At 44.2% G+C, this 11,126-nt stretch overlaps 1 long non-coding RNA gene and 2 pseudogenes across 1 annotated transcript; 1 reads left to right on the top strand and 2 right to left on the bottom strand.

Annotated features, from left to right (window-relative positions):
- Positions 1-1,512: 1,512 nt before the first annotated feature.
- LOC116533339 lies at positions 1,513-10,477 on the top strand. The gene is made up of 3 exons (XR_004261238.1): positions 1,513-1,608; positions 4,291-4,303; positions 10,467-10,477. It is a non-coding gene; the product is annotated as an uncharacterized LOC116533339 (long non-coding RNA).
- Positions 1,956-3,224, bottom strand: LOC116533307 (annotated as a pseudogene).
- LOC116536312 lies at positions 3,379-3,457 on the bottom strand (annotated as a pseudogene).
- Positions 10,478-11,126: the final 649 nt, after the last annotated feature.

Below are 11,126 nucleotides of genomic sequence, written 5' to 3'. Positions count from 1 at the left end.
AAAAAAAAAAAAAAAAAAAAAAAAAAAAAAAAAAAAAATGAAGAGTGCCTTAAAATTTAAATAAAAGTTACTATATTTCCACTAATGCTAATTAATAACAAGTAATTAATAATGAGCCAGTTCATTGAGGCTTACAACTGAAAAGGCAGACCAGAGTCACTCTGGACAGATCTGGGATGCAGACAGTTTGTAAGTACCTCCTCTCCTCTCTCCCACTCCCCTAGCTTAATGTTTCCATCCTCCCCTTTGGCTCAGTTCTTGAGATCCCTTATACCCTCAGCTACCATGGATCTCCTTCCATGATGTCCTTTTTCTTTTTTTTTTTTTTTTTAATTTTACTTTAAGTTCTGGATACAAGTGCAGAACATGCAGGTTTGTTACATAGGTACACATGCGCCATAGTGGTTTGCTGCACCTATCAACCCATCATCTAGGTTTTAAGCCCAAAATACATTAGGTATTTGTCCTAATGTTCTCCTTCCCCTTGATCCCCACCCCTCTACAGGCCCTGGCGTATGATGTTCCCCTCTCTGTGTCCATGTGTTCACATTGTTCAACTCCCTCTTATGAGTGAAAATGTGCAGTATTTGGTTTTCTGTTCCTGTGTTAGTTTGTTGAGAATGATGGTTTCCAGCTTTATCCATGTCCCTGCAAAGGACATGAACTCATACTTTTTTACTGCTGCATAGTATTCCATGGTGTATGTGTGCCACATTTTCTTTATCCAGCCTATCATTGATGGCATTTGGGTTGGCCCCAAGTCTTTGCTATTGTAAATAGTGCTGCAGTAAACACACGTGTGCATGTGTCTTTATAGTACAATAATTTATAATTCCTTAGGTATATACCCACTAATTGGATTGCTGGGTCAAATGGTATTTCTGGTTCTAGATCCTTGAAGAATCGCCACACTGTCTTCCACAAAGATTGAACTAATTTACATTCCCACCAACAGTATAAAAGCATTCCTATTTCTCCACAGCCTAGCCAGCATCTGTTGTTTCCTGACTTTTTAATAATTGCCATTCTAACTGGTGTTGAGATGGTATCTCATTGTGGTTTTGATTTGCATTTCTCTAATGACCAGTGATGATGAGCTTTTCTTTATATGTTTGTTGACTACATAAATGTCCTCTTTTGAGAAGTATCTGTTCATATCCTTTGCCCACTTTTTGATGGGGTAGTTTGATTTTTTCTTGTAAATTTGTTTAAGTTCCTTGTAGATTCTGGATATTAGACCTTTCTCAGATGGGTATATTGCCAAAATTTTACCCCATTCTGTAGGTTGCCTGTTCACTCTGATGATAGTTTCTTTTGCTGTGCAGAGAGATCTTTAGTTTGACTACATCCCATTTGCCAGTTTTGGCTTTTGTTGCAATTGTTTTTGGTGTTTTAGTCATGAAATCTTTGCCTATGCCTGTGTCCTGAATGGTATTTCCTATTGCCTGGGTTTTCTTCTAGGGATTTTGTGTGTGTGTGTGTGTGTGTGTGTGTGTGTGCACGCACGCATGAGCACACTTTATTCAACTGGTCTCAGGTCAGTGTACAGGTAAGCCCTGGCTGCCTCCACCCACTTCCAGGGAGACCAAAAGCCTTCATACATCTCAAGTTCAGGGACAAAATGGGGATAGCCACAGAGGCTAAAATCTTTCAAAATAAAACAAAATAAAAAAGTATTAAGGTGAAATTTTAAAAATTTTTCGTTACATAATTTACACAAAAGGAATGCTATTACCTCCCCTGTGTGGACTCGGGAGAGGACTGGGCCATTGTCCTTAGAGAGAAGTGGAGTGGCATTTGGGAGGGCAAGGGACTTCCTGTAACAATGCCTTTCACAATATTTGGAATGATTTTTTTAAAAAGAGCCATGTACAATCAAGTCCTCGGCCACACTGTAGAACTTTGGGGGATGCTCGATCCAACCAACTGCTGTCGCTTTCACTGTTCCAGTTTTTAAATCCTGAGTCAAGCCAAAAAAAACAAAACAAAACAAAAAAACAAATAAAGCCATGCCAATCTCATCTTGTTTTCTGCGCAAGTTAGGTTTTGTCAAGGAAGGGTGTAACGCAACTAAGTCACAGCCTTCCTAGAGGCATTTGCAGTGGACGATAGAGGGGCCAGACTCGACGTACTCCTGCTTGCTGATCCACATCTGTTGGAAGGTGGACAGCGAGGCCAGGATGGAGCTGCCGATCCACACAGAGTACTTGCGTTCAGGAGGAGCAATGATCTTGATCTTCATCGTGCTGGATGCCAGAGCAGTGATCTCCTTCTACATCCTGTCGGTGATACCAGGGTACATGGTGGTACCGCCAGACAGCAATGTGTTGGCATACAGGTCTTTGCAGATGTCCACGTCACATTTCATGATGGAGTTGAAAGTAGTTTCACAGATGCCACAAGATGCCATGCCCAGGAAGGAAGGCTGGAAGAGTGCCTCAGGGCAATGGAATCACTCATTGCCTATGGTGATGACCCGGCAGTCAGGCATTTCAAAGCTGTTCTCCAGGGAAGAGCTGGAGGCCACCGTGGCCATCTCCTGCTCGAAGTCCAGGGCGACATAGCACAGCTTCTCTTTGATGTCACGTAGGATTTCTCACTCAGCCGTGGTGGTGAAGCTGTAGCCACTCTCGGTGAGGATCTTCATGAGGCGGTCAGTCAGATCTCGGCCAGCCAGGTCCAGAAAGAGGCATGGGGGAGGGCGTACCCCTCATAGATGGGCATAGTGTGGGTGACCCCATCACCGGAGTCCATCACAATGCCAGTGGTACGGACAGAGGCGTAAAAGGACAGCACAGCCTGGATGGCCACATATATGGCTGGGGTGTTGAAGGTCTCAAACATGATCTGAGTCATCTTCTCGCGCTGGGCCTTGCGGTTCAGGGGGCCTCCATCAGCAGCACGGGGTGCTCCTCAGGAGTCACATGCAGCTCATTGTAGAAAGTGTGGTGCCAGATCTTCTCCATGTCATCCCAGTTGGTGACAATGCCGTGCTCGATGGGGTACTTCAGGGTCAGGATGCCTCTCTTGCTCTGGGCCTCATCACCCACATAGGAGTCCTTCTGTCCCATGCCTACCATCATGCCCTGGTGCCTGGGGTGCCCCACAATGGAGGGAAAGACAGCCCGGGGAGCATCGTCGCCCACGAAGCCAGCCTTGCACATGCGGGAACAACTGTCGACTACAAGTGCGGCGATATCATCATCCATGGTGAGCTGGCAGTGGATGTGGACCAGCGGGGTGGGGCGGTGAGGGTGGGGCTCTGTGCTCAGGGGGTGGCCGCAGTCTCTCTTCCAGGATTTTTATGGTTTTGGGTTTTACATTTGTCTTTAATCCATCTTGAGTTAATTTTTGTATGAGGTGTAAGGAAGGTGTCCAGTTTCTGTTGGTGCTCTACACGTTCAGAGAAACTTTTCTAGTAACAAGCTATAGAAATGATCCCCGAAAGCATAGTCTTCATGATGTCCTTTCAAAGCAGTAGTTTCTTGATCCTGTTTTTCTGTTTGTTTTGTTTTGTTTTGTTTGAGATAGACTCTCACTCTGTCCCCTGGGCTGGAATGCAGTATCATGATCTTGGCTCACTGCAACCCCTGCCTCTGAGGTTCACACAATTCTCATGCCTCAGCCTCTTGAGTAGCTGGGATGCTGGGATTACAGGCACATGCCATCATGCCTGGCTAATTTTTTGTATTTTTAGTAGAGACAGGGTTTTCCATGTTGGCCAGGCTGGTCTTGAACCCCTAGCCTCAAGTGATCTTCCTTCCTCAGCCTCCCAAAGTGCTGGGATTTCAGGTGTGAGCCACCGAGCCTGGCCAGATACTATCTTTTCTATCAAAAGTTGTCACTTTTGTTTTTCAGGCTCCAGGGAGTTCGAGATAACCCAGATGGAAGCTCAGATGATAATGGCTAATTATGACCTTCAATGGAAACATATTGGCTTCAAAACCAAAAGTTCAGGTAGTGAGAATTTCAGGCCAATAGGAGAGATCGGGGCAGGGTCGTCCAACTCCCCTCAGATGATTCCATCTACAGGGCTGACCATGGCTGGGGAAAATCCTTTAGGAAACCATAGGCCAAATTATACAAAGGAAAATGTAGAATGTGGCTAGAGGGTACTCTATGCCCTTTTGTGTCCTGGTCCCTGTTTTCCTTCCTCCCCTGAGGAAACGCAGAGATGTTTTTGAAATGTAATTCTAGATAACTCAGGCTATTGAGTTGCATTTCATCTGGCAGTTCATACAGACTGCATGAGCCAGCATAAAGGAAGACTGGCGTGGGGGAGGGAGGGAGGGGACAAAGGAAGGTGGTGACAAGAGGAGCTTTTGGAGACAAAGACCTGCAAATCTGGACCCAGCAGGTTCAGCTTCTGAGTCCAATATCCATCTGAAGGCCAAGAACATCGCCAACAACCCTATGGTAATTTCCAGCCTTTCCTGATTGCCTTGGCCAGTGCCCACTATGACTCTCATTTCTAGGCATTTCACTGCTTACAGAGTGCTTCCCAGAAAGAGTGCCGCAGTGGCCCTGGGACAAGTCTTCCGCTATTGACGTGCCAATTATACAGATGAATACACTGAGGTTGAGAAGTCCAGAGATTTGCCTAACATGGCTCTGTGAGTGAGAACTGGGAATTCACTCTAGGACTGCCCATTCTAAAACCAGTCCTCTACCGCCTGCTCTTCCTTCTCCATTGCCATGGTCAAATGATGATCAAGAATTCTCTCTGATTTATTTAGTTGATGTCCTCTCAGCATCTACTATGAACAAGCATCTGGTACCAAACAATGTCAGAAAATAAAAAGATAGGGAGAAAAATGTCCCCGTCTCTCAAATTACAAACAAGAGAGATTTTGAAATAGCAGGGCAGAGCCTTCTGACCTATGTGCTTTCATAAGCAACTATAAACTCCACTCTCCTTCAGACCGTTGCCCTACAGTCAGTCAGTCATTCAACAAATGTGTATTGAGTATCTGCTCTGTGTCAGGCCCTGTCCTAGGTGCTGAGGTTACAATGGGGACAGGGCAGTTAAGGTCCTTGTTTTCAAGAAGCTTATATTCTAGAGAAGGAAGACAATCTAGAAACAAAGAAAATAAACAAGTGTATGTTGAAACTAAAACCGATGCAAACATAGCTTCTCTTGGGAAAAAAGAAGCTCAGATCATATGAATGTCAGGCTGAGCTTCCCAAATCAACCTACAACCTTCTAAATTAATACCAAGCATTGGTTCTCTACCAGATCATATACAAACAAATCCTTTTATTACAAAACTGCCAAAAAAATATATATATGAAAGCTCAGTCAAGAGTCAGACTTGGAAGGACTTTTGTAAGGCCTAAAGAAAGATGTTGTTACTAATAAACCACAGCCCCATCTTCAAGGCTTGATGGATGCAGAGCCTGATAAAAGAGCAGATTTCATTCACATGGGAATGAGCTGGGAAGACGACATTATCATTATGACTTCAGGGTCAAATTGGAGCCTCTTGCAAATCAAAATTAAATTATGCTTTTAGTATTTCAAGCAAGAAGTTCAGATTCCAGGATATCAATATGTGTTTGTTCACATGTGGCTTTTATATTTCAAAAGATAATACCGTCTGAAATCAGCCCAGCCCACCTCACAGTGTTCTCTCTTTGAACCTAACGCATCTGACATCCACTGTGCTTGCTGGGCAATTAACCACACACCACCCGTGAACTTGAATTGTCTTGTATTGTTCTTTATCTCTTCCAGTGTTGAACTTATGCAATGATGATTCATCCACCAACTGGTTCACGGGGATCACAGCTGATCCTCACACTTTTTAACCTTGAACTAGGACAAGCCTTCATTTAATCCACAATTTGTTGAACACCTACTATGCACCGGTCACATCATTAGACACTGGGGATAGGTAGAAAAGATCATGTGTCACATCTTCTTGGACATTACAGTCTAGAGGAAGGAAGAGACATTAGCCATCACTAAAATGAATCTAATGTGACAGGCCAAAACAAACGCAATGAAGGAAAAGAACTCAGTTCTGTAAGAATGGCTCACATTTGGGAAACCAGATCTGGACTAGAGGGAATCAAAGGATTCCTAAGGAGGTGAAACTGTCACTGAGATGGAAAGCAGAGGAAGAAAAATACCCAAAGACCCTGGGCAGGAGGAAACATGGGCCCATACGTGCACTGTGCACAAATCTGCACTGCAAACTGCCATTGGGGCCAGAGCAAAGAAAGCAAGGTGGGAAGTCAGGCAAGAGACTTAGGCGAGTTCTTGCAGAGCTCTCTTAGAAGCAATGGGAAGCCATTAAGGGATAGGCAACACAGAGCAACATGATCAAATTTGCATATTGGAAAGGTCTCCTGACAGCAGCATGGAGCAGACTCCTCTAACCATCTGACTACACACCCTTACAAGTGGTAAGGTTTTGAGTGCACACCTCTGGTTTATGTAAATGTATGTGTTTTTATAAGTGTGTGTGTGTATACACTGCATAGTTTATGTACATTATAAAACATACAAATATAGAAATTGTTTTAAAGGGAGCTAACAAAAAATATTTTTTGAAGTCTTAACAAAGTGTTGATAACTGTTGAAGTTGAGCAATAGGCACATGAGGGGTCATAATTTAAATTAATTAATTTTTTTGAGACAGGATCTTGCACTTTCACCCAGGCTGCAGTGCAGTGGCTTCACCCGGGCTGGAGTGCAGTGGTTTCACCCGGGCTACAGTGCAGTGGTTTCACCCGGGCTACAGTGCAGTGGTTTCACCCGGGCTGGAGTGCAGTGGTTTCACCCGGGCTGGAGTGCAGTGGTTTCACCCGGGCTACAGTGCAGTGGTTTCACCCGGGCTACAGTGCAGTGGTTTCACCCAAGCTGGAGTGCAGTGATTTCACCGGGGCTGAATGCAGTGGTTTCACCAGGGCTGAACTATATAACTCACTGCATTGATCTCCTGGGCTCAAGTGATCTTCCCACCTCAGCCTCCTGAGCAGCTGGGACTACAGGCATCTACCATCATGCCCAGCTAAATTTTTTTATTTTTATTTTTTGTTGTTGAGAAAGGGTCTTGCTATGTTTCCTAGCCTGGTCTCATACACTCATCCCCAAGCAGTCCTCCCACCTTGGCCTCTTAAAGTGTTAGGATTACAGGCTGAGCCACCATGCCCAGCCTCATGATTGTATTTTCTATTTTATGTGTGTTTGAACATGTCCCCAGTAAAATGATTTTAAGTCTTGAAAAATTTGACTTCATGTTATCATTAGTCATACGTCACTAAGGACATTATATACTTAGAGTAAGAGTTGTTACTAATAAACAATAGTACATATTTGTCCATATTTCATCCCATATTTTTGATTAGCTTGTTGTTCCCCTTTGTTTACCTTTAGTATTCATCATGCTTAATGTTCTGAGAAATGTGTCGTTTGGCCATTTTGTGGTCGAACGTCAAAGAGTATACTCACGTATACCTGAATGTTGCAGCCTACTGCACACCTAGGCTATGCGGTGTAGCCTATTACTCCTAGGTACAAACCTATATCGCAGGCTACTGTAAGCAATTGCAACACAATGATATTGGTGTATCTAAACACAGAAAAGGTAATGCATTGCACTACTACGTTACAACAGCTATGACTTCACCAGGTGACAGGAATTTTTGAGCTCCATTATAGTTTTTGGTTTTGGGGGGGGGGTTTGTTTGTTTTTGTTTTTGTTTTTCTGAGACAAAGTCTCACTCTATTGCCCAGGCTGGAGCACAGTGGCACCATCTCAGCTCAATGCAACCCCTGCCTCCCGGGTTCAAGCGATTTTCACACCTCAGCCTCCTGAGTAGCTGAGACTACAGGTGCACGCCACCACACCCTGCTCACGTTTGCATTTTTAGTAGAGACGGGATTTTGCCATGTTGGCTAGGCTAGTCTTGAACTCCTGCCTCAGGTGACCTGCTCACCTCAGCCTCCCAAAGTGCTGGGATTACAGGCATGAGCCACAATGCCTGGTCCATTATAGTTTTATGGAACACTGTCACTGTCACGATCATATATACCACCCATCGTTGACTAAAGCATTATTATGCATAGCATAATTGTATCTTTCATCTTCAAAAAGGATGCAGGAATCCTTTTAGCTTGCTAATCTATCTTTTGGAAGTTTTTTTAATTGGAACTACTTAATGTAATCCATGAACAGCATTCTCCTGGAGAAGACACAAGCTGCAGTTCACTGCAACACACCGAGAGCAAACAAAACCACGCAGGCTCCCTCAGAACATGGTCATGTTCTGGAGCCCCGGGATACCCAGATACCTCTTGAATCAAATGTGGCATTAGATTAGCTAACAGAAGAACTGGGCAAGGAGCCACAATCAAGCCAGTCATTGAATGTCACGAAAGCTTGCTTGCTTTCTTAATTTTACTTAAACAAAAATCAAAATTCTAATGGCTTTTGCCTGCACACCAATGGATCACATTGTGTGCAAATTCTTGGAGATACTGCAGTACATACTGGATTGATACTGAGGGGCCCAGAGGAGACACGCAGGAGGCTGCTGCAATATGCAGTGAGCAATGACGGAGGCGGTGGGACTGATGGGAAGAGAAGTAGAGATTCGAGAGCTGTTTAGAAGCACCGCACGACTCAATGCTGGATTCAAAACAGGGGGCAAAGAGGAGAGAGACACAAGGGTACTCCAGCGTTTCTGTCTTGCACAGATAATTGCGTCTTATACCAAAAAAATTTATTTAAATGTTGAATTAAATGTTTAATTTTATCGACATAAAATTAAAACCAATTTGTGCTATTTAAATGGACTGTCTGCTAACTGTGCTTACTGTGATATTTTCTCTGCTTTGTTTTGTTTGTTTGTTTGTTTGTGTTTGAGATGGAGATTCGCTCTGTCACCCAGTCTGGAGTGCACTGGTGTGATCTTGGCTCATTGCAACCTCCGCCTCCCAGGTTAAAGCAATTATCCTGCCTCAGCCTCCAAAGTAGCTGGAATTACAGGTGCCCACCATCACGACTGGGTAATTTTGTATTTTTAGTAAAGACAGGTTTCGCCATTTTGTACAGGCTGGTCTCGAACTCCTGACCTCAGGCGATCCGCTTGCCTTGTCCTCCCAAAGTGCTGGCATTACAGCCATGAGCCACTGCACCCTCTGCTTTGATTTTTAAGCCATTCTACTTTAGAGAGAGTGCAGATGGTTTCCACTTAGCTAATCTTACCTGTGGGAAGCTTTTGATTTTGAACCCTGAGCCCAGGTAGAGTCTCAGAAACAATAAAGCTTCACAGTATCCGACCTGCCCATCCAAGCTCATACAGTGTGGCCCACACCCCAGGGGCTTTGATTCCTCCTTCCCACCACCAAGAAGCAGCTCCTTCGGGCCTAGATTCCCTGGCAGGAAGTCCTCCCAGTGAGAACACATCACATCTCCAGCCGTGGGCAAGAGGAGCCCTGAGCCTGGGCCAAGCAGAGAATCATCTTCTGTGGGTTTACTGTTGGGGCACCGGGAAGACCCAGCCCCAAGATCCAAATTCTATCTCCTATCCCCCTGGCGCTGTTACCTGACGCTCCACCCCACCACCCTGGGAAATGAATTACTTTGCATTAAATATCATTTCCCAGGCATTACTCTCAGGAGTAATGTTTTACTCCTGAGAGGAATAACATATTATCACTGTCACCTTAATATGAGTGGATTTAGCAGACGACTTTTCTCAGAGTCAGGAAAAGCCCAGTTTCTTAGTCCATTTTCTGCTGCTGTAACAGAATGCCACAGACTGGGAAACTTCTAAAGAATAGAAGTTTATTGACATCCTAGCCTGCAAACACATATGCACACCTTCAAAAAAAAAAAAAAGAATAGAAGTTTATATGGCTCACAGTGCTGTAGGCTGGGACAGCCCAGAGATGGTGCCAGCATCGGGCAAGGGTCATGCCATGGCAGAAGACACCACATGGCAAGCAAGTGCACCAGACACAGAGAAAAATGGGGCTGAACTCACCCTTTTTATCAGGGGCCCACTCCAGAAATAACTAACCCACTCCCATTATAATGCGATTAATCCAGTTATGAGGGCAAAGTCCCCATGGCCTAATTAGCTCTTACTACTGTTATAATGGTAATTTGGGTTTTCTAAATTTATTTCATTTTTCTATACGTTATTGGGTACAGGCGGTATTTGATTACATAAGTTCTACAGTGGAGATCTGTGAGATTTTGGCGCAACCATCACCTGAGCAGTATGCACGGCACCAAATTTGTAGTGTTTTATCCCTCACCCCCCCCCCCAAGTCCCCACCATCCATTGTATCATTCTATGCCTGACAATTAAGTTTTCAACACATAAACTTTCAGGGAACACATTGAGGGTCTCAGAACTCTGTATGTCCAGCAAACATGGAAACTAGCATGCAGGGAAGCTCCTGCTACAAATACCACTAACGTGCCCTTCCTTCATCTCCAAGTTTCAAGGGGTAGACAGACAGAGAGGACCCCTTCCTTCGCAGAGCTCATTCTCCCAACTAGGGAGATCACGAGGTTATAGAACGGAAAAAAGGGGTGGGGAGGGGAAAACAATGACAATATTGCTAAAGATTTTAAAAGCCTAATTTACTCAGCAATTCTGTGTGCCTGGAACTTGGAAATATACTTTGCTGGCAGTCTCAGGTACTCCTTACTCCAGCTCCATGAGGTGGGTAACTCTTATTGCCCACATTTTACAGATGATTAAAGAACAGAGAGGTTAAGAACTTGCTTAAAGTCACATGGTATGAGTGATGAAGCCAAGAGTATATTTAAGATAGCAGGGTTTAAAAAAAAAAAACTGCCCCAAGAATTGAGAGCAGGACCTTGGGTGGCCTCAGAGCCTCAGTTTCCTATTCCATAAAATGAGAGACAGGTTGATCTCAGGGCTCCTCCCAGCTCAAACATCCTACAAATCTATTGAGACATAATCATCCCATCCAGCCAGACACTGTCTTGAACAAAGTGTAATTAACAGCACTTTGTGCTAGCAAGGAATAGACACAGTTTTCAGGAGGCAACCAGGTGTTAGGATGACTATCTTTTTTTCATTCTTTAATTTAAAATGACAAAGTTACTCTAGCACTAATAAGATCAATACCTGGGCAT

The sequence above is a fragment of the Sapajus apella genome, unplaced genomic scaffold (assembly GCF_009761245.1).
Source record: "Sapajus apella isolate SASKATOON/1434 unplaced genomic scaffold, GSC_monkey_1.0 scaffold3, whole genome shotgun sequence".
In the NCBI taxonomy this organism is placed as follows: Eukaryota; Metazoa; Chordata; class Mammalia; order Primates; family Cebidae; genus Sapajus; species Sapajus apella.
Note: the sequence above shows the minus strand (reverse complement) of the source record. Positions and strands in the feature narration are given on the sequence as shown.